Below are 23,995 nucleotides of genomic sequence, written 5' to 3'. Positions count from 1 at the left end.
GAGCGCGCTTAGGCCTAACGCCTCATTGCATATTTATCATGTTGTGGCCATCGATTGCGATTAAAATCAGGCCCAAGCCGGACCGCCGATCGGCGCCGCTTTTGGCCATCGAAGTCGTGCGAGTCAAGCGAGCGGCCAATATGTTTTGTAAACGTTTTTCCTCCTGTGCGCCCATAGTGTGTGTGTGTGTGTGTGTGCGGTCGTAAGCCGCTAAGCATTTGCGCATTTGTTGCAAGTTGAGCTGCAAGCGCGCTCTGCATTCACACGCGTTTTGTCGCTGTGCGCGCCACATTTAGCTGTGGCGTTTGGCTTTTGCCTCGTTTTTGCCGCACTTGCGAATTTATTAGTTCATTCAATTTGTTTTTCTACTTAGTATTTATTTATATTTTTAGTGCTTGGCGGTTCGGCGGCCTAATCGATTGCGTTGCCAATAAAAAGTTGCTGGAAAAAGAAGCAAATAAAATGCGTTGAAATAAAAATGTTGCAAAAACATGAGAAACTACAAGCAACGTCGACACGATCGCTGTGTTGCAGTCGCACACAACAACAACGACAAATGGAGTTAGATGCTCGCCCATATGCCGGCGGCTTTGCTCGTTGCAGCAGCAGCAGTTGCCGCAGCGGAGGTGTGAACAACATATGCCGTTACTATTGCTTTGGCTTTTGCTCGTTTTGTTGCTGCCATGGTTGGCACAGCAGTTGGTGTGGACCGCTGCTTCGCGAAATAAACTGGATTTATTGATTAATCCAAATAAATAGTTTTATGTAATCTTGTTGCCAATAATATGTTGTCGCTATTTTTATACACTCTTATTTTACATAAGCTCAAGCCTTTCCATGTTTTCCTGAATATACATACATATGTGTGTGCGCATACGTATGTATGTTTATTACAAAATAGTCAGTTAGTATGGCAAAAAAAATATTACATAATATAAAGTGTGAATCAGGCTTACGGTGACATACATATCGACACATTGTATGTTTGGACTTAATAATAACGAAAAGTATGGGTTTCACAACAGTTAGTTGGATTAGTTAGTCTGTAAGATACCCTTTTAGTGCCGGGCTATGCGAAAAAAGGCCGAATTTCACAGTTTTACAAGGGTTCGGTAAAGTCCTTTTAAAAACCAAACGAGAAACAATATTTACGTGATTCAAAAAGCTGCGTATTGTGGATGAAATACAGAACTAAACAATGACACTAGTGTTTTCGACCTCATTTGAAATGTCTTTCATGTCTCTTTGATGTTTATTTTTTCAATAAATAATAATCAAAAAACTTTTGGTTCAATTGAAGCTTCCCTACGTAGTTCCATGTAAAATTACATTCTAAAGACAATCCTAAAATTTGAATTTACCAGCAACCCCACCAGTGAATTTCTCAAAGATTAAAGCATAAGACATTAAGAAAATAGACTGTCTCAGTCAATTAGGGCAGGGCACTCGTAATAAGAAAGCTCTAATATTTGCTCAGTCTCAACGCACTATCTGCATTTTCGACAATTCCCCCTTTATAGACTTTATATAATTAGTATACATTGTGACAAAAAAGTACCAGGAAGGGGTATATAAAATGCGTAATATATTTAATTATTCATCAATATTTATTTCGTCGCCCTCAAAGTAATCAACACCAGATATTACTTATGGCAATGATTTTTCCAATCCTCGAAACACTTTTCATTAGCACTTTTGTTTTATCTCATCCATCGACTGAAAACGGGTTCCACGGAGCGGTAATTTCAGTTTGGGGAACAAGCAAAAATCCCACGGAGCAAAATCTGGTGAATATGATGACTGATCGCTGGTATTCATTGCGTTTTTGGCTTTAAATTAGATCACAATCGCACTCTTTTTCATACCCAAAATATCCACCAAAATCATTCGAATGAACTCCCGAGAGATGTGAAGCTCTCTTGCCATCTCTCTAACACTTTACTGACGATTTTCAAGAATCATATCTTTCACTTTTATAATATTTTCATCAGCTGATGATGTTGAAGGTCGTTCAGAACAAGGCATGTCTTCAGCGATCTCTCGACCATCTTTGAAGGCTTTGTACTACTCGTAGTCTTGTTCTTGTCAGAAATTTTAGACAAATTCTTTGTTTGATATTTTTGTACATTGTAAAAATCGCAACGACCTACAGAGGTGTGCCGACTTAAGCAGCTGCTGTAAAGAAACTGTTTGACGGATCGCGCTCATACATATTTAGCTCACATTTCCGGGTACTCTTTTGTCAAAATATATACATACATATTCATATGCTCCCTGTGAATATGTCATACAACGCACAGTTTCAGAAGTATTATTCTAAAAATTTGTAGTCGATTTACTTGTACGTTGAATTCTTTAATTAAGCGTTTAAAAATATAATTTAATGTTAGAAATAATTAAGGAAGTACTAAGTTCGGGTGTAACCGTTCATTTTATACTCTTGCAACTTGCTCCGATCAAACCCGGGATATATGTATCTTCAGGTTTTGGCAGAACTGTTTTGCTAAGGCACTTACATATTGACCGTTGTACATATATGATATAAAGCCAATTGTAAGTTTGAAAATCTTGCTCTAGGAATGGTATAAGGGGATAGAGGTAGTATTGATTCCGTTTTATATATTTTTGGAATTACTATATATTACTAACAGAAAAATATGCTCTCTGAATTTCATTAATGTACCTCACATACCACCACGTCCATTTACGTCCTGATATTAGTTATATGGGGGCTACCGTTACCGTTATTAGAACAACACGCTCTTTTAATATTATTGAGATAACTCACATGTTCCTGCTGTCGTTTTTTTGTTGTAACGGTTAGCTGTTCACAATACGGTGTAAAGTTCAGTTAATACATATGTATGTCATCCAACGGTAAGCCTAGGAAACGTGCTGTTTCGACGTGTCGGACCATATGGAGAGGGATGTCAGATGTGTAAAGTTAGCTGGGGATGCAAAGCAGTGGTTAGTCTCATCCGAGGGCTCGTTGCATGCTGGACATACATATAAGTATATATTTGATAAGTCCCGGTCGTTTCTGGATAAGTAGGAGTTTAAGGGGGTATTCTACTCTAGAATTTTGAAAAATCTCGATATGAATATTTAAAGTTTAGACGCTTAGGAACATATCCTCCAAATGATTTTTAAAAATTAAAATTATTTTAAGAGCCACAGTTACTTTAGTGACGCAGTACCTAGCCCGGTTCGGCCGTATCACACGGTACCGGCATTATCTCAAGTTCTATACAACCGATTTACTTGAAATTTTGTGTGAACCTTCTTTATATAACCCTTTATGGTTCCTTTAAGCATCGTGTCAAAATTTTTGTTTTTAATATTTTAAAAAAAATTCAGGAATTTCAAAAAAAAACGTAAAAAATTATTTTTATTTTCAGGCAGTCGCCATTTTTCAAAAAAAAAAAAATTTTTTTTCGTGTTCCCTGAGGTAGGGACTATAACAGCATCCTTACTGATTAAGAATTTCTTTTGATTTTTTTTTCAGACCACCCGGAGAGTTAGGATCAATGTCACCAGGATGCACCATTTTTTTCACACCTGTCTCTCCCCTCCCCCTCTAATAATTTTAATTTTTAATATTTTTTTTCTGTATTCTTAAGATATCAATAAAAACACCATAAAAAACGGATAGTAAAATATTAATTGCCTTATTTTTACGACACTTTAAAAATTACCTGAAATTCATGCTTCTAGAGTAGAATACCCCCTTAACCTGTTACAGTATCCAGAGTATTCTAGCGGTAACTCGAACTCGTGGTATGCTATATGTGGTGTTTTAACCGCAAGTATGAACTGCACATTATAAAAATACCTTATTCTGTGCATTATTTTTGTCTTTATTGAATTTCTTAACCGAAAAATCGCATAAAGATATTTTCAAGTTTATTGCTTATATCATCTCAATCGCTTTTCTTTTTGCCGGGGTGAAAGTCAAATGCGCAATGAAACATCCATTAACCACACATACCCACATACACTCGAATAAATGTGGAGCCGAATGTTCGTTCAACAAATCACATAAACATTTATTAAATTAAAGCACCACATGAGAAATAACTCAATAATATTTGATAAGCCGTAATGTGTGTCTGCGAATTTGTGAAGAAATTTTCATTTTCTCCGATTTTGTGATTTACCCAAATTTGTTTAATGCACAGCGGGCACACACACACATACATACATATGTCTAGTCTTTATAAAAATTTAAAAGAAAGAGAAATGGAATTTGTTGCATGAAAGTATATAATAAAACAGTAAATTTGTTTGTGTTTGTAGAAAAAAACCAAAAACCACAACTGAACTGAATTGACCAAAAATTATAGCGAATTAAAAACGCCAAACGAAGGCAAAAAACATGTGAATGAATAGATAAGTAGTAAGTAAAAAATAATGAGAAGTTGAAAATTGGCAGCAAAAGATTGCCGGCTGGCATTTGGTAATCATCGACAAGCAGCTGTGTTCGCTGGCGCCTGCGCACATTTCGCGCCTTTCATTGGCATCTTATGCAATTTTCTTTTGTTTGCTTGTCTTTTGTTGCAACGAAATTTCCAAAGCGTTAAAAAGGCAAACATACTACTATGAGCCAAAAAATAGTCGGACTTTGTGTATAATTTTAAGATTCTTAATTTATTCCTCAAAGTATTTGTCCCAATTTTCCAATCCTCCAAACAGTTGTTAAAGTCAGTTTCAGGAATAGCCTTCAATACGCGGAGCGAATCACGTTTAATGTTTTCAATGGACTTAAAACGGTTTCCCCGTAAATAACGCATAACACTTAAATAGCACTCCTTGTTGACAGTTTGGTCGGTCGGTAGGAATTCGGAGTACACCACACCGCGATATTTGAAGACCGCTTGATGGACTGTTTCGGGTCGTAACCTCAAATACAAGACTTGTCGCTGTTTTTCGAAAAAATTTAGTGATTTTGGATCCAATCGGAATTCAGTTTCCTTAGACCCAAATTATCTTTCAAAATGGCTTAACTGATTCTTCCGATATTCCAACGATACCAGTAAGATCTCTGACTATTAATCGCCGATTCTCAGGCACTAGTTACTTTATTTTATTGACGGGTTGATCATCAGTTGATTTTGATGGCCGTACTGGACGTGGTTCGTCGACAATGCGTTCTCGACCCTCTTTGAATAATTTATACCAATCAAAAATACTTGTTCGCGACAAACAATTATCACCGAAGGCCTTTTCCAACATTCTGAACGTTTCGGCACCAGAAATTTGATTCCGCACACAAAATTTAATGGAACTTCTTTTAGGCTTCATTAGACTGTTTTACTATTACTCTCCAGCAAAGTATGGGCAAACTGTGCGCTCAATATTACTCCTGTAGTTGTGTAATCTCACTAGAAATAGCATCAATCTACTTCATCATCAGACTCAATCTACGTTTGGGTGCATGGTATCGTTGGAAACTGCCAAGCCGATGAGCCAGCTACCCCGCTTACATCGGAATGCGAACGAGTTGTATCCCCGTTGTCATCTTGCGTTCTAGCACTGATCCTGTAAACCTCACGTGCGCTTAGAAGTAAAGTAGAACAAGATCTACTGGACCATTGGCCCTCAGCAAAGTTCACCTTATTGCAATCGTACGAATTCTTACTGGACATTGTCCAATATGCAATCATGCTGTGAAGCTAAAAGTCTTAACGAGCCTAAGATGTTAAAGTTGTATGAAAGAGTGGTGGAAACATCTAGGCACTTTCTCCTCCCTTCCCTAGTTCTTGCAAGACTATGGTTGATTTAAGAGGGTACTTACGATGAATTTTATAGGAACTCTGGGTACCACAACGGATCGACTATAAGGTGTTCAAGTAAGATCCCTGTCAGAACCGACATTTTAACCTAACTTAACCTAACTAGTTATTACATAAATAATAATGATTTAAACAATGTTTGTTTTGTTTTGACGATGTCAGGTAAATAATGAATAAGGGTCCAATTCATTTAAGAACTCACATTTACGAAATTTCTAAGTGTTATGTTGTTATGACACACATTTTGCAGACATAACTTTTCCAAATTTTCAGGAACCTTTTTCAATTTCCTAACCTCAAAAAATTCGGCTAGTTAACGGTGAAGGTGATCTGTGCTCTGTTTTGAAGAACAGACTTTCGATTTTAGAGAAAATATCTCTCAAAATAGTAGAGGTAAGTAATCCACACATTTCTACAGTGATAAACTCCACATTAAAGGCTAGAAAAACACAACGACAATAACAATTGTTGTTACAACAAGAATACAAAGAGATTTAGATATTAAAATGCAATGTAAATAAGTAGCTACAATAATAAAAGTAGGCAGGAATGAAGAATGAAAGAAAGAAAAATCACAACAACAAAAGCGGTAATCAAGAAATGAGTCAGTATGAGTGCAACTAAGTGCATGTGTGTGTTTGCAACTATTTCTAAAAGATAAACTGCATCGGACAAAGCCACGCAGAATAATGGCATTCTTGTTGGAGGCACAACTTGCGGCGGGAGGAGAGTGCGGGGGGTACGCGCATGGCATGAGTGCCTAGCTTCTTGGTTGCTGCCACTGACGGAGTATTGAAGGCGGATTAATAAACGTGAGTAAGCTGCGAAAAAAGATGATGAAAGAATGTTGCCAGACGCAGCAAAACAATCGAAACGAGTTAAAAGACACATAGCTGCAGTTGCCAATGAGCAAAGTAGAAAAAGCACGGCGGACAGACAACAGTTAGAGGAGGGAGACACGGAATCGCAGACAGGCTTTGCAACACTTCGCTAAACGAACAGGCAGACAAAAAGACTATGAAATTAGATGGCGAGTCAACACAATGGCTACAACAATGATAAACTAAAATATAATATAAAGCAGAGGCATTAACGTCAAAGCAGCGCTAAAGCTGAGGGAATTAAAAAATAACTACATAGTATATGCTTATATACCTAATAGAAGATCTGTGCGGTAGCCACAGCGGCAGGTTGAAGGAAGTAAAAAAACATTATTAACGCTTAAAGATTACTCTACGTCAGCGCAAGCGGAAGAATGTAGCTAAATGAGAACTTGCCACAGCACATCTTACTGTCCGGCAACTGTATCAAAGCTACTGTGCGGCGGCTGGATGGCTGGTTGGCTGCCAGACGTTAAAGGGCCTTCTGGGTGGGGCAGAATAAGTGCGCGCGCGAGTGCTCGTTAATTGGTCAATGACTGAAGTCGAAGTTGAAGAGTTAAAGCGGAGACGCTGGAGTGCTTTGTGCTCGTCCAAGAGTGGTGGCATAAATTAAATTAGACTGCGCTGCTGCGGAAAAACAGACCGAAGAAGATGGTCTGCCGAAGATGCTGCGTAGACAAATAATGAGGTAGACATACATATACACCTATGTGCATAAGAATTATGAGTAAATAATGAATGGTAGAGCCACACACCAGAGCGTTACTTCAGCGGATGTTTTAAAGGTCTCTTTTAAGCTCATAATAGGCAGGAAGATGATGTGCTGATTTAGCTAATAACTTCGTCTAACATGACCAAAGTATAAAAAAAATGGAATTCCATAAATATATATGTAGTTAATCTGGAGAATGAGCTCATTTTAAACCAATTTTGCTTCATATCCGATAACTGATCCTTAAGAAGGTTAGATTATAGCTTTCACATAAGAAAAATTTACGAAGATAACTCTGGGAAACTGAAAACTAAGTGCATAGTTTAATTTTCGGTAGATTTGCATCAACATTTTACTCAACTTCCGTTTTAAGGTGAACTTACAGGAACTTTAGAAACACAATTAGGGACATTTGCGGTCGAGACATAGAGCTATTTGCCAGCGCGATTTATGAGTGCGTCGATGTTTTCAGTTCCGTATATATGTCTTCCTTTGACAACTCTTGCTTACACAAAGGAAAGAGGAAACCCTCTTGGTAGAAGGCTGTTCAATAAGGACCGTAGAACCTAGATTGGACACTATATGAAGCGGGACATCTGCAGGGGCTGCTGTATTCTGTACTTTGGAGTAGTGCGAAGAAGTATCTCTTACAGAGCTTCAAGAAGGCTATACAGCCTTGTGGACGACCGACATCTCACTTGGGATATGAACTCTTTTAAACCGGTTGAGTGTCTCGGACTCGACGGTATTATACCCCACATTATACCCGACAGATGCTGGCTACGGCTGAAATGTGCCCTTATAAAAAATTAAATGCTGTGGGTTCCTTCATTGATATCGAGAGAGCCTTTAGCAATGTACTGCTATAATAGCCATATATTCTATAGTCTCTTAGACACCGATACTGCGGATAGTAAATAAGATCATCCTACAAGATAGCGTCCATTTCCCGTTTGCTGGATCCTAGTGGTGAACAACCTTTTGAAGGAACTTGAAGAACGAGGCCAGATGTTTGGTGTTTTTGGTAAAAATAAAATTCCTGAACACCATTTATTTTCTAACCCAAGGCGATTCAGATGTGATTACCGAGTGGGCAGAGAGAAATGGATTAGCGATAAATCGAAACTGAGCAACTGAACACTTTAAAGCCGTTTCCAAGAATCAATAATTCATGAAGAATTATTGGACTATTAATCGCGCGTGACAATTCTAAATAGTTGTAAATTTCGTCGCTTTTGTTGTTGGCTTATGGTCGTATGGTATATATAATGTATAAATATATGGAAATATTATATAAAACCATAATCCATTAATTTTTCCTCCTTAATTTCCCTGCACAATGTTGCATGCAGCACAAACGAGAGGCCCTCAAGTTCCACAAATTCATGAAAAATTTCATTTTGAAATTTGCATATTTTGACAGAAATTCATTAATTGTGGCGCCACTCACAAGGGCTTAGCCCTAAATATGAAAATCATTGCGCTTTTATTACATTGTTGCCGCGATTAAATGAATTTGCTACAGTGGCAATCAAAAGTAATGCAACTAACCCTCGTTGACACTATTTACAGGCTTCTGCTCACTTACTAGCAGTTGTTAGCTTTCGCAGAATGACTTTACAAAAATATGCCGTCAATACAAGACTATATACATATGTATATGTATACATGTTTCTGTGGTTATGAAACTGTAAAGTGATTTTAGTTGCCATTTCCTCGATTATTAATTAAATTCGTACGATTTTCTCTACGTTTTTTGGTTCACTAGAAGTTATTTTTAAAAATTTGCTTTGGAGGCAATGAGTGATTACTCAACACTTTTTCGCGTGAATTTCCGCAGCATTATTCATTGTCGTTCTTTATTTATATATTTCTATATAAATTTCTTATAGTTGTATATTTTTTTCATTTTTTCCCCTTTATCACTTGTACAAATGTGTGTTTGTATTCCGATATGTTTCGTTTTGCTTTTCGCCGACATTGTTTGCATTTTAATGTGTTGAGTTGAGCGATCACTTGATCGATCGGCTGATCACTTGTAACTCAGAGTGTATGCGATTGTTTCATGACGTTAATAGGCCATCTCAGGGACATTGATTGCTTTATTTGTAAACTCTACATTCTTTTAAATGTTCTTGTTTGTTTTTTTATGAATAAATGTGGATATTTTCAGATATCCGAAAAAGAAACATAACACTCAGTTCGATGGACTCACAATATAGCTCTGGCAGGCAGAATTCTAGAGAACTGGTTGATTTTGAATAGTTTGAGATTCTGTCCTAAAAATATATATAAATATACTATCTAGAACACAATATAATTGCTTTTAGAAAATACTGTTCCCAAAATATCGTTAGATAATGATTTTCTTGAAAAATATCAAGCCGAGCTTAAACTGTTTCTGCGATGAATCTAATCTACATTCTTCTGCCAGAAATAAACAAGTACATACTATTGTATATACATATATTCGCACATACTTTCAGTGCTACAAAAATCCTCCAAAAATGTCTATGACGACTTCCGTAAATGCTCAACGTCTTTATTATTACCAAATAAATTTCGAACACCTTTTTGAGCTGTGAATGAGAGCAAAGAGTTATGATGGTAATTACTTCGAATTTTCTCGAAGTCAACGCAAATAATTACAAAAAATGTGGTTGGTTGTAATATTCTCTATAATTATCAAATGTTGGACGATACATAATTTATACGTAGGTTGCCTTTTACATTTCGGGATTTGGCATCACTAATGTTCCAATCTGTCAACTCACAACTTTATCGTAGAGTTTGACTTTTTTGATGTCATATATACTGGGAATATTTGACGTACGAGCACTATTTGTGTGGTTTACATTAACTTAAAATCTTAATTTTGGCCCAAAAATGCTATTAAATGGCGAACATTTTATCTTATAATAAATTTTTGAGCATTCATCAAAGATCAGTGTTTATCGATGGTATAATGAAATCAATCAAGGCTTTTAAATCCAAGATGAAATTCGTGAAGTTCGTCAAAATCAATTGATGTTCCGGAAACGATTAATGCTGTGCCTAAACTGATTTTGTAAGATCTTATGATCTATCGTGAGATCGAGACAACTATAAAAATTAGTGGGGCGAGCATACATTCAATATTGCAAGAAAATTCGTCAATCGCTCAAAGAAAAGCTAGTGTCCATTGGTCTCACACATCGACTGAAACAACTCCCTTTTTGAGCATTCAAAACTTCAATCTAATGAGTCATTAACCGTATAGTCCTGACCTGACACCAAATGACTTCTTTTTATTCCCGTACATGAAGAATAAACTAACGATTTTCGACGCATGCTTTGGAGATATTTCATTCAGAGTGGAAAAAATGCTTTGAGAATAGGCTCAAACGTCCTCAAAAGTGTATTGATCTTGTTGGAGAATATTTTGAAAAACAAAAAAGCAATTTTCGATGATTAATATTTGTTATTGTTCCCTAATCGCGAAATATAATAGGTAACCCTCGTATATGTACTGAATACATATGAACTTATGGTATGTGAATATGATGTAATATTGTATCAGTGTGCATAACTACAATTATTTATAGAAATTATTTTTGTACTTTGTCAGGTATTTGTTGTTATAAGTTTTCGCATGGCCCACATAATTGACCCAAAAGAGAGGAAAAGCTAACTGAATTGACCAAAGTAAAAATGCTCCGCAAGAATATCTGAGAGACAACAAAGAGAATTGGGTTGTTTGCTTTCTAACCAATTTGAATGTTGAAGTTAGTTGCCTAGTTACCCGACAATATATTCTCATGCACTAAATATAACTGTCTGGCTTTTTGGATCCAATAAGGACACAAGAAACATCACATTTTGGATCGAAAACGAGTTCAGTTTTAGCTGCAATATTTATTTAGTATTTACTATATTTAGTAAAACTATATTATATGAACTAAGGCGAGAGAAAAATGGGATTCAGAGATCTGAAACGCTTTCGGGAAGAAAGAAACATTATTAGTCATAAATTATATCGTTAGCCCACGAATATAGTTATAGTGACATTCAATTAATATCAGCTTTGTTACGTCCATATTTATATATTCTTAACTAGTAAGGAATAATTTTTCCAAAAATCTCTAATCTCTAATTTATGCCAAAAATGTTTCATAGCTTTTCCTACGGGGTCCCCACTTCTACTTGCTATGAAATCACGTACGTGTGTATGTACAATTCTTCACCCAAGCTCCAACAACATCTTAACTCGTCAACGTCTACACCCTGGCTGATGGCTGAGTTCAACAACCATTTCGGTCGACTCATTGTCGACGGGCAATTTGTGCTAATTTCCAACAAGTGCCAACGCGCCAATTCGCCAACCGACCGAACCTATGGTCAAGGGTGTGGTGTGGCGTGATGTTGATATTCGAATTGAAGTTGGTCGGGTTCATCACAGCTCATACTGTGGAGTTCACAAGCAACAAAAAGAACACAAAAAAGATTGAAAAAAATATCCAGAAGTTATGCGAATGCGGAGAGAAAAGTAGAAAAGTGCTATTTTTATAGCTTCCCCACCTCTTCCAGCAAGTCGTATGTAGATTTGTACCCAGCTGACATATTTACAAATATACTCGTATTTTATGTACATATGTATATGTGGCGTTCTATGTGTGACTACATATTTGAGTGTTTGTACTTACATTAATTATTAGGCATGACTAAATAAGCGATGACCCCGGTTCCACGGTGACTTGATGTAATTGTATATAAATAAGCGCACGAAATTGAATATTTGCATGACACGAGCTTCGTTTGATTTCGTTGCTTTTACGAGTATATGTTACATACTATATACTTGAATTAGGAATCTGTAAATAATAGGAGAATATTTTTGTAGAAGTTTTACAAAAGTAGAATACAAGTAAGAAAAAATATATATAAAACTGACCAAAGTCATAAATTTCTTAACTGAGAATTAAACCCATAATAATAGCTTTATTTTTTCAGGAACATTGAAATCGTTTATCTGTTTTCGGGTCTCTCGCCGGTGATTCCACGAAAGATTGTCTCACTTGCGGTACATTGAGTCCATGCACATTGTATTTGGTTGCTGAAAAGCAGAAGGCGAAATAGATGAGTGTCATCGTAGCGCGAACTGTTATGAGAATTGAACTTACTATTTATTCAATAAGACTATTAAGGTAAAATTTAGACGATAGTTTGTTATGAATGTGAAATTGAATAAAATTTGGTCAAATTTGAACCAGAGTGAGCGACTGCATTAAATGTTGCAGAAGAGTTTTGAAGAGTCTACTTTATCTTTTTCATCATCGTGGATCCATCTCTTTTAATGGCGATAAAATCGAAAAAGTTAAATAGTCCTTAAAAGTCGTTATGCTGGCATCAGAGAAATAGCAGAGGATCTCTACATCTCTTATGGATCCACTCAACATATTTTAGTTAATGTTTTTGTTATGAAGCGTGTCATTACTAGACTCCTATTAAAATACCTGAATCTTTTGAAACGTCGCTTAGAGGTTGGGAATTTTTTAATACTGGGTAGGATCTAACCTAAAGGTACCTTAAAGTGATATTCAACTGGACGAATAGGGCTGTCAACCCAAGTAAATCTGAAATGGTTTTACATACCAGAAGGCATAAGATCCCAGATATGCCTCTCCACTCATTTTGAGGCTGCGAAGTGCACTCTAAAGCTCAGGGAAGCTGGGGTGCGTAAAAGGTCACACCGAATTTCTCTCCCCTTTCAACTGCATCGCATGAGAAGGAATCGGTGAAGAAAGGGCCCTGTGAGCTATTTCACGGATGGATCGGAGCTGGGAGAAAAGGTTGGAAGTGGAGTTTTCTGTAGAGAGGTCTCTGTTAACCTTAGCTTTAGGTTTCCGGATCACTGTTGTGTCTATCAGGCAGAGGTGGCTGCTATTAGGGTAGTGGTAGACATATTAATACGTAGTGCAACCTCTTTCAGGGAGGTGATTATTCACTCCGACAGCAAAGCGGAAATATTAACGCCGAGCTTCTAACTGTGCGTTCAAAGCTAGTGTGCAGTAGCTAGCTCAACACCAGACTAGTTTAGATGTCTGGTCATAGCGGAATCACTGGCAACTGCAACGCCGACGAGCTAATATCGAAATTGAATAATGCGTTCAAGTAATGGATCAATGGGCATTCAATAGGCATTCATTTGGACGCAAGGCACTTTCTCCTCCATTGTCCAGCCTTTGGAATGCTGAAGTTGAAACATATCGATAGTCTGACTGTCAACAAACGAGAAGACCTAACCGAAATTTCAAGCTCAGAAACCTTATCCGCAGATTTGGATTACACAGAGTTTTTCTGTTTCCGAAACTAAAAAATTCGCTTCGTCGAACGCGTATAAGTCCATTTAACTAATTCGAAGTTGTTTTCCAAGGCATTGAAGGCCATCTCAACGATAGTGAAATATATATGTACTTGAAATTTTAGTCTTTTTTTTACCAGTCCGGGTCATATTTGATCATGGATAATATTCAATGTCTACATATCGAAGTATATCGAATCATAAAGTTCTTCACATAAACAAACATAATTGTTTGTTACTAAAGTAATAATTAGTGCAACAAATAAAAGTTGTGGAATTGCATTGAAACTCGGTAGTAATTCAAAATGAAATAATTTCACCAGTAAACGAAATGCACATCAAATTAAAATTGAAATTAAATTAAATGCGGGACCAAATAAAAATAAAAATAAAATAAAACTTTTTTTTCGCAAAACATTGACGAACAACAAGCAATGGGTAAGCAAACAATGAAATAAGTATCAACAGAGGAAAGAGTAAACGAGCGAAAAGCAGAGCAATTGCTTGTACACACACAAACTACTTACACACACACACACAAATGCATTGCGAGTTTGCGATAAAATGAGCGAGCGAAAAGTTGGAGCAAAAAATAAAAATCATAAAAAATAGTTGAGAATTAACAGCGCCAAATAGCAACACTGGGTGCAACAACAACAACAGCAAACGTCAACAAAGCAGCTAGAGTTACAACAACGCTAGCAACAACACCAGCGTACTCGTACTTGCTAAGCAATGGAGCCACAACAAATAGCGCGAGGCAAATATTCAAAACGAGGTCAACGGAGGTCAACTGATTTTATGTACTTACACACACACACACACACACACACATACATACATATGCATATAAAACAAGCGCAACAACATGAAACAAATAAGCGTTGAAGGAAAAGCAGCAGCGACAGCAACAGCAACAACAACAACACCAGCAACGGCAATGGCAAAAACAATTATGCCAATCGCACGCTAAGCAAGCCAGCGAATAGTATGTAAAAAAGCAACAACAATAACAACAATAAATGATTGTAAAAACACAAACAAACGAAATGAAATGAAATAAAAGAAATTTTGTTGAAGAAAGCACTCAAGACATGAAATAAAGTAATTCGAGCTTAAAGAAATGCGACGTAAAATCACAACTTCAACTTCATACCCTACTTAGTAACGGTATCAACAACATTACATAAAGTGGCACTGTATAATATACACACGAACAAACATACAAATAAACTTACATACATTTACACGAGTATGGAAATTTCACAGTCAGCTTGTTGTATGAGTGGATTCGTGATTTGTCGCAAACTCGCCATCAATCACGGCGTACACTTCAACGTCAATCGTTTTTTGTTGTATGTTGGTTTTTTTAACTTTCTCACTTCAATTGATGATCTCGTTGAGGCTTCACAATTTTTATCCAATTATTTTTTTTTATTTCATTCGCCAATGATGCCTGTTAATGTTAAGTTCTCAGCCAGCTTATGGAAAATTTGCATATTGCTCAAAATTCAAGTTATCTTAATCTAGTGGTTATTGGTCGGAATTTATTTATTAATAATAAGCAGAAGCACTGAAAAAAGAGCAATTATGATTATTATGTATACGCCACACATTGCGTTTATGATCAATATTATTTAAAGTGCCATATGAACCAAGTAGGGAAGGGTTAATTACGGGTGCAACCGAACATTTTATACTCTTGCAACTTGCACGAACCAAATCCAGGCAAATAATTCAAGGTGCAAAACGTCAATGTATATACATACATGTATGTAAATATAATGGGTTGTCAAAAAAGTCTTGCGGTAATTTTATTGAATTTTTTTTTATTGAAATTGAAATGAATTTTTGATGACTCATGCCCAGCTCTTGACCGATGCTACGGCTGCTACTATGCCGGTCTCTTTCGACCAATTCAGCGATTTTATCGCAATTTTCGACGACAGGCCTTCCGGAGCGTGGCGCATCTTCGACCACCTCTACACCACAACGAAAACGTTGAAACCATCGTTGTGCGGTGGAAATGGAAACTGTATCGGGTCCATGAACTGCACAAATTTTATTGGCAGCTTGAGATGCATTTTTGCCTTTATCGTAGTAGTATCCGTACTGTAAAATATGTCGTATTTTCTCTTTATTTTGCTCCATGTTTGCGACGCTGTAACTCACGAACGACTTAAAAGAAACGATAATCAATCGCGTGTGAAATGAGCTTTCCAAAAAGGTATAGCATGACCCGATGCGACGAATAAAACTAGAACTACGCGCTTTCAGCGCCAACTTGTGAAAATACCGCAAGACTTTTTTGACAACCTATTATACATACAACCCTTACACTGGCCGACATATTCGAGCTATCTGTTACAAAAACGAAAATCATTACACCATACATATGTTGTATTAGGGTAATATCGACTCTATTTTATTTATTTTTGCCAATATTGCATACTATTCATACCATCACCAACATATGGAGTAAAGGAAACAGCGTTTTCGATAATTTTGATAAGGGGTAGATCAAGTTTTCGTCCAATTTTAACTTTTTTTGGGGCACAAAGATACACTATTCAATAAAACACGCAATCTCATTTTCATTGAGATAACTAACATATTGGCTGATGTAGGCGGTATAAAGTCACCCGGAAGTTTTCACTCCAGCTCCTATTGAGCCCTCTCGTACCATCTCGAGTGTAAAATTGTATGTCTCTGTCGTGTTTAGTTATTGATTTATCGCATTTTTAGTAGTTTTTAACAATACCGTTATATGGAGAGTGAGTGGAGTTATGGTCTGATTTCATTCCTAAGCGAATTTTGCTATTGAGGGTAGTCTAGGAGATATGTAGATTGAACTTATTAGAGGGTGGGGTCACGCCCCTTTTCAAAATTTTTAACCCACAGGTGTCCCTTGCTACTGCGATGCCCTGTACCAAATCACAGTTCTATGTCTTAATTAAGTGCTTATATGTTTTCAGTTAATGGCAGTTTGGCATGGTCCAATTACGCCCATCTACGAACTCCTGCTTACTTTTACACTAAGGAACATGTGTACCAAGTTTCATCCAGATATCTCAATTTTTGTTCAAATTACAGCTTGCACGGGCAGACGGACAGACAGACAGTCACTCGGATTTTAACTCGCCTCATCATCCTGGTCATTTGTATACATATATATAACATTATATCTATCTCGAATGGTTTTTAATGCATTTTTCGAAAGGCGTCCTAATCAAAACAAACTTTTTGATTTTTTCGGTTTCGGCTCATTTTCGGATCACCATTCGCTAAATTTTTTGTCGGTTTCAACGTCGTAATGTCACGTTCAGTCACCAGTAATTATGCGTTTAATGAATATAGGGCTCTCATAAGCTTTGTCAAGTACCTTTCCTGGACGTCGTTTTCGCAAAAGATTTCAGTTTAATAGGACGAGTCTAGCATTGGCACGCTTCATCCCCAAACCGTTAACCAATTCTCTAATGCCAACCCGACGATTTTCTGGCACTGTTTCTTTACCTCTTTTAATGCTATCGCCCTAAACGGAGATGGAGGAACGGCTCATAAGCCGTAATTTCGACGATTTCACGAGCTTCACTGAATGCCTTTGTGCCCCCAAACATTAGTGTTCGTAATAAAGTAGACTCTCCAAAAGACTTCAGCAACATTTTCAACAATCGAAACGTTGTTAAATTTTTTATTGTAAAAGTCGCCAAATTTCATCATCGTAAACAAACAGTTGCCAAACAGACACTAATTGAGGTATGGAGATCAAACTTCACACGAACATAAAAAAAAGGTTGTACAAATCTTAAAATATTTTTTTGATCGAGTCCGGATTAGATTTTATCAGATGATATATGCACGGCAATCGAAAAATTGAACATATCAAACGCTAAATTGAAAAAAGCGCTTCGGTTGTACCAAGTACTGGAAACATGCTTAGATACTTTGATTTCGAAATCCAACAAAAAAAATTTTATTCACTAAATCACTGAAATTAAATTTTATTTAACGTTAATCAATGATGTAAAATACGATTTTCCAACAAAAAGTTGTTAAAAAACAATTCCAGCAACAACCTGCAATATTGAGCGCAACAACAACAATCGACAGAGTGACATTTGGCGCTGTAGCATCGCGATGGTTGGATTACACACATTGGCAACATTAACGCAACGCAAGCATCGGCACACACCTTCCGAGCTCCCAAATCAAAATCCAATGAATCAAAAAGAAAAGAAAGCAAAATAAATAAAAGTAGCTATTGCAGTAAACAATTGTCGAAACAGAGTGCAACAACAACACGCCGAAGTAGCAAATAAATATAATAAATTATAAAAATTGGAAAGTTTTCGTCAAAAGCGTCGCCTAAACCTTTGACTCAAGACTCGCGCCTGCGCACATGCATACACACACATTAGACGCCTTGTCAAGCTGTCGCGCGCTGACGTGCCGCTTTTGGCCGCTGGCCCTCGGTTGATCTTCACTTGGCGCGCAGGCGCAGCGGATTTGTGCAGCCTAAAGCTTACGTTATTCACATGGCTGTGTGCGCTTGTGTATGTGGTCTCATGTGCACTCATTCAAACTCACGACAAAGTATTCAGTTTTCGGCGCGCCGCCAGCAAAAAGATAAAACAAAACAACTTGACCGCATTGCGCCGCCGCGGCCACTGTTGCAAGAGCGGATGCCAACAAATGCGGATGTAAGTTCGTCTGCGCCACCAACAAAATCTCTGTCCCCAGACAACGCACACCAAAAACCACATAAACAGAGTTGCGTAGCATTCGTCGCTGTGATGAACAGCGCTGCGGAAGATAGACAGCCGGAGGGCGGATGGCGCGGTAAAGTTTCGGTTTGTTTTTCTATCATTTCTGGTTACACACATTGCCGCCCACACCCAGCCGGTTATCATATTAACCGTTATTACCATTATAGCTCGCATTGTTTAACGGTTGTTGTTTTTTCTCAAGCATTTGCTGCCACTTACGCACTCGTCTATCTTTCGCTATGACGGTGATGAAAATCAAAATTTGGACCGGAATTTATTATGACTTTATACACGAGAAAAATGTAACAAAAACAAAAGAAACGTGTTGAAGAAGAAAGTAGTTGGTTGTTGGCTTTTGTTTTTGCTTCTCGCCTTAACGGTTTTTAATTTTGTACACGCATGCTTATTGCCACAACGGTTTTTGTTTATGATTTCTTGCTTTTGGTTCAGTTTTATAAGAAAAAGTCATTGAAATGCTGGAAGTGGGGCAAAAAGAAAGCCTTTTCTGCACGCTTGCTACAAGATGTCTGTGCGTCTATGCGTATTTATTTACTATAACTGTTACTTAATACTTACTCAAAAGTTAGGGAAACTCGCGGGTGAGACAAAATATGTCGGAACTTTGAGGCGAAGTCACGCCTACTTTTAAAAGATTTTCAACCATAGATACCCCTCCCTTATGGAATTTGTTGTATTATAATAGGACTGAGTCGATTTAAAAAAAATTATTGAACTAATCGTTACAATTCTTTGAAAACTTTCCAAATATGCTCCTTTATGATTTTCAAATATGGAAGGCGTCACGGAAGGCATTTTCTGGAACAGACTTGAGAGCTGAGGTGCATGCTGCTTGGAACCCCTCTGTCATCTCAAAATGCTTGTCTTTCATTGGTCTTTTCAGGCAAGGAAACAAAAAAGTCCGGAGAGGTGACTTTTGGGCTGTAGGGCGGCTGCGGAAGAGTTGGGATGCCGGCCTTGGTTAAGTAGCTGTTCACAAGAAAGGCGGTATGAGCCTGGACGTTGTCGTAAAGCAACTTCTAACCGGCTGCGATGTCTTGTCGATTGACCCTTTGTTTGAGTCTCTTGAGGACTTGAGGCGGAAGAAAATCAGTCCTTTTACTTTCCGGAAAAGCCCTGTAAGTCACAACTATAATCATAATTACTAAATAAAACAAAAACAAAAGTGATCTCTCTCACGTAAAGATATGCCCACCCAACATTTCAAAAGACACAAATTTCATATATAATATATAATTACAAAAATGTAAGTTCAGAAACTATAATTTGGAAGTACCTTTATTTAAATTATTTTTTTTTTGGTGAAGTTGATATATTATCTACGGAAATCTGATGTCAGAAGCCTGAATTTGTAATAATTTTAATCAAAAACTTTAATTTAAAATCAAATTATTACAAAAAAACTACAAATAGCATCAACGATCGGCGTGCGAATGAAGAATCGTCAACCGATCTCTTGGCTAGTACCAATTAACAATTTGTTGTTGTTTTGTGTGTAAGTATTTGAATACACATAGATACATATGGTGGCGTGACCCAAAAGAGGCCAGCAGGAAAACTCTATATCAATATACTCATAATATTTGGGCAATGTAATAACAACAAGGAGGAGGAGTCATGTGTAGAAGTTCACGCAAACGAGGAAAGTTCTCTGATCGCCATTCACTTGGGAGTGGACAGAAATGATTATTTTACATATGGCTCAAGCAGCAGCACAACTTTCGGTCTTAGACTAAGTATCCTCTGGGTAGCCAAAGAACATTCGTTTTAAGGCGAGCTAAAGTGAGAAGGCGAACCATTCCTCCCCAGGGTTGTGTGCTGGGTTTGGGACCCGCCCATAAATGGGATAACTCGGCTACAATCGCGTAAGTGGTGTCTACGCCAGTATAGAAGAAGAATAATAACAACAACAACGGTTTTATACGATCTGTGTTGGATTTTAACACATTTTTTGCTGGCATCAGAGCACACTTTTCTGCTCTGGCAAAAATTAGTATTCGCATGCCATCGCATCGTTTGCCCCACTTCTCGGTGATCAGTTTCCAAGGGGCCACATTCAAATAGACAAAGTGGTAAGTAAATGTGACAAGTAAACGGTAAACCATCGGACACACAATCGCCGGCGTCAACTTGCAACCGCGCGCTGCGGAGTGAGTACTTGGCTGCTAGTTAAGCTGCACTAAGCCGCGCTGATCTCAATTGAGCAACTCTACGGACGCCCAGCCGAGCGGCGCGGCGCGATGTGGCAAGGTGCTGAGTTTATCGCTTAGCTTAGCGGTTAATTCAATAGACGCGACAATACAATATATACAACAACCACATATACATACACACAGTGTGTCAGCTAAGAGTGGCAACAACAACAACACATTGCGAGAGCAGCATAGCGCTTTAAGTCAAGCTCAGCTTATTGCCAGATTGTTAGCGCGTTTGCGCCTCTGTCGCCAGCGCTGTCACTGCTACTGCTGCTGCAGCCAACATGGTTTATTGCCGTTGCTGTGGATGTGTTGGTGCTGGCGTTGATGTTGCGCCGGTGCTGTCGGCCTCATTATGTTTCGAGCATATTTCATATGCCGCTTCGCCTTATGAGCATTTCAATCGCTTGTGAGCTTTGTTGGGTTTTCTTTGATTTTGTTGCTGCTGCCGCTGCCGCTGCTGCTGCTGTTGCTGTTGCTATTGTTTTTGCTACAGTAGTTGGTTAATGATGTTGCATTCGGGGCCATGGCTTGTTGTTTTTGTTGGATGGCATTTGCTGTTGAGCATTTGTTGGTGAAAGTAATAAGCGTTAAGTAAGTTAAACAACAACAAAAGCAACAGCATAGTAGACACTGACAAACAATCACTTCACTGACCACAAATCATCGGAAAATAATGAAATGTGAAAACGAAAAGCGGCGAATAACAAAATCATGATCTGCTCAAAAAACGAAAAATTAGAGAAATTTGATAAATACAGACGGAGCACAACAAATGCGATGGAAGAAGGGAAAAAAAGACACAAAAAAGATACAAGTAAACACAACAATTGCATTAATGGATTTTTCAAGCACTTTGCCTAATAATATGGAGGTAACTCTGTAAAGTGAATCTATCGACTGTTCTGCAGACCAACGAATACACTTTCTCAATAAATTTTAGTGATTTTTGAAAGTGAATGAAAAGAGATCACCAGATAACAACTGAGAACTTTTCGGTAATCAATACTCCATAAGTCACTTCCGATATTTCGGTTTTTTTGGAACACCTAAAAGGCTGTATCAGTGCTTCGAACTGACCTAATAACCCATTATTTTTAAATGTGTTTATTATTTACTAGAATTATATAGAAGTTTCAATAACCTTATTTTGTTTATTATGAGAGATATCATAGCGTTTCTAAATCATATTTATAAAATCGGTAATTTACTTGTAGACTTCATACCCATGCTAATTTGGACTTTTATTTGGAAACCCTAAAATTTTGTCAAGAACAAAACAAAGCAAGTTAATTTCCAAACCAATATTCATAAGCATATTCCTTAAACTTATTTTTCAAACATTTTACACAAAATCCATAGTAAATCGCTTATAGGAAATAGTAATCAGACAATCAGTTTTCCGAACAGAATCCAAACAATAACTAGAGTTCCCAAATAATACTCGCTGATGCGGTTTGCCCAGAGATGGCTTAACTTAATTATAATTTAATTGTTCCAAAATTCCGAACATACATTGGAAAGTTGCTGTCTCTGTGCATCTTCTTCGTAGTCTTTCATTTTACGCATAAACAAAAATAATGCTGTTCGCTCAATTATGTCGAACTTTGTGCCTGAAGAAAGTGTTTTTGGAGGGACTTTTTTAGCAGCGGTAATTTTGACTTTGGAAACAAGAAATAGCCCAGGAAAAAAGTTTGAGTATAAGGTAACTGCAAGCATTACTTGATGAAAATTTTCCCTAAATAAAAAAAGAAATCACAGAATCTATAGAAGCCTCTCAAGCTGCCATTTCAAAACACTTAAAGACAGACGGAAGGGAATTGGGTGACAAAAGCAAGAGAATTGGGTGCCATATGAATTGAGGCCAAAAGAAAAGAACGTTGAAAGATGGTCTTGCAAGTCAGAAATGCTGCTTGGACGCTACAAAATGAAATCGTTTTTGCATCGGATTGTGACTGGTGATCAAAACTGAAGCCACTACGACAACCCTAAACGCAAAAATCATATGTGAAACCTTTCAAACTAGCCAAACCAATGGCAAAGCCAAATATCCTTCATATCAAGGTATTTCTCTGTATCTGGTGAGATCAGAAAGAATTGCTATATTATGAGCTTCTGAAATCGGATGAAATTATTAATAGGGAACGCTACCGACAACATCTCAACAATTCGAAGCGAGAAATTGCCGAAAAATGGCCGGAATATGCTCGAAACTAATTTTCCATGGTGACAAATACGTTCGGCGTTATATCTCAAGACGGGTTAAAAGCTATTCAGAAAACAACGGCTGGGGAATTTTACCTCACCGACCTTATCGCCCAAACCTAGCCTCTTTTGACTACCATTTGCTTAGGCCGAAGCAGAACACCCTCATTGGAATAAGGTTTTCAGCAAAACAGGTTATCAAAGTTGGGCTTGATTCATGCTTGTCCGCCAAGTGTAGTTCTTTTTTGAGTGAATCCACAAATTTCCAGAAGAACGGGAAAATATTGAAACTTCAGAAGCGCAACACTTTGAATAATGCCATTTCACAATTTTTCTTAATTAGACTTTAAAATTTTAAACAAAAACGCACGAATATAGTCACCGTCCCAATAGATTGTGCTTTCAGCTCATGTAAAGCAATTAAAACTTGCTAATGCATTTGCAACAATAACAAAAACTCAAATCCTCATTAAACTACAGTTACTAGCGAGAAAAGTAGCAACAACAACACAAAATCATCCGATTTGTCAGATTTTACGTATTTGCACTTTTCACTCACTTTTATTAATTTTTTCCCAGTGATTTTTCGAACGCCATAGCCGCACAACAGTAACAACAACAGTAGGAAAAGTAACTGCTATTTATTGGCTTGTTGCCACATTGATTCGATTTCAGTGATCATGACAATGCCACAAGCAAACGATCATCAGCACATTTTGGCTTCCAACATTCACCAATTGCTAATTGCGCGTTGCAATTGCTGCTCACCACCGCAGCGTGCTGCATGCACCTGCAGCGCATTACTTGCAACGTGCAACAGAAACAACAGCTTTATTGATTTATTTGTTGCAATTTGTTACATAGTTACACTTAACATCTCACCTTACGATTTTTCTTTGTGTTTTGAAGAGCTGATGTTGCTGTTATTGCTTTTGTTGCGGCATGTTGCCGGCTGCTGTCGTTTTGATTAATGAAAACTTTTACGCCAACATTAATTACACTTTTTCTTTTTAATTGAATATTTTGTGAAAGGCTACCGTTATATGAGCGCATAGTGTGTGTGTGTGTGCTTGAGTGATACGCAGT

At 37.5% G+C, this 23,995-nt stretch overlaps 1 long non-coding RNA gene across 2 annotated transcripts in view; it reads right to left on the bottom strand.

The window, feature by feature from the left end:
• LOC126762051 (uncharacterized) overlaps nt 1-23,995 on the bottom strand; it is a 234,454-nt gene that overhangs the window by 18,498 nt on the left and 191,961 nt on the right. For both annotated transcript variants that reach the window (XR_007667412.1, XR_007667413.1), the window contains one exon: nt 12,068-12,235. This is a non-coding gene — a long non-coding RNA (uncharacterized LOC126762051). The remainder of the gene's footprint in view (nt 1-12,067; nt 12,236-23,995) is intronic.

The sequence above is a fragment of the Bactrocera neohumeralis genome, chromosome 6 (assembly GCF_024586455.1).
Source record: "Bactrocera neohumeralis isolate Rockhampton chromosome 6, APGP_CSIRO_Bneo_wtdbg2-racon-allhic-juicebox.fasta_v2, whole genome shotgun sequence".
Taxonomy (NCBI): Eukaryota; Metazoa; Arthropoda; class Insecta; order Diptera; family Tephritidae; genus Bactrocera; species Bactrocera neohumeralis.
The sequence above is the reverse complement of the archived record's forward strand: the minus strand, read 5'-3'. Positions and strand labels throughout refer to the sequence as shown.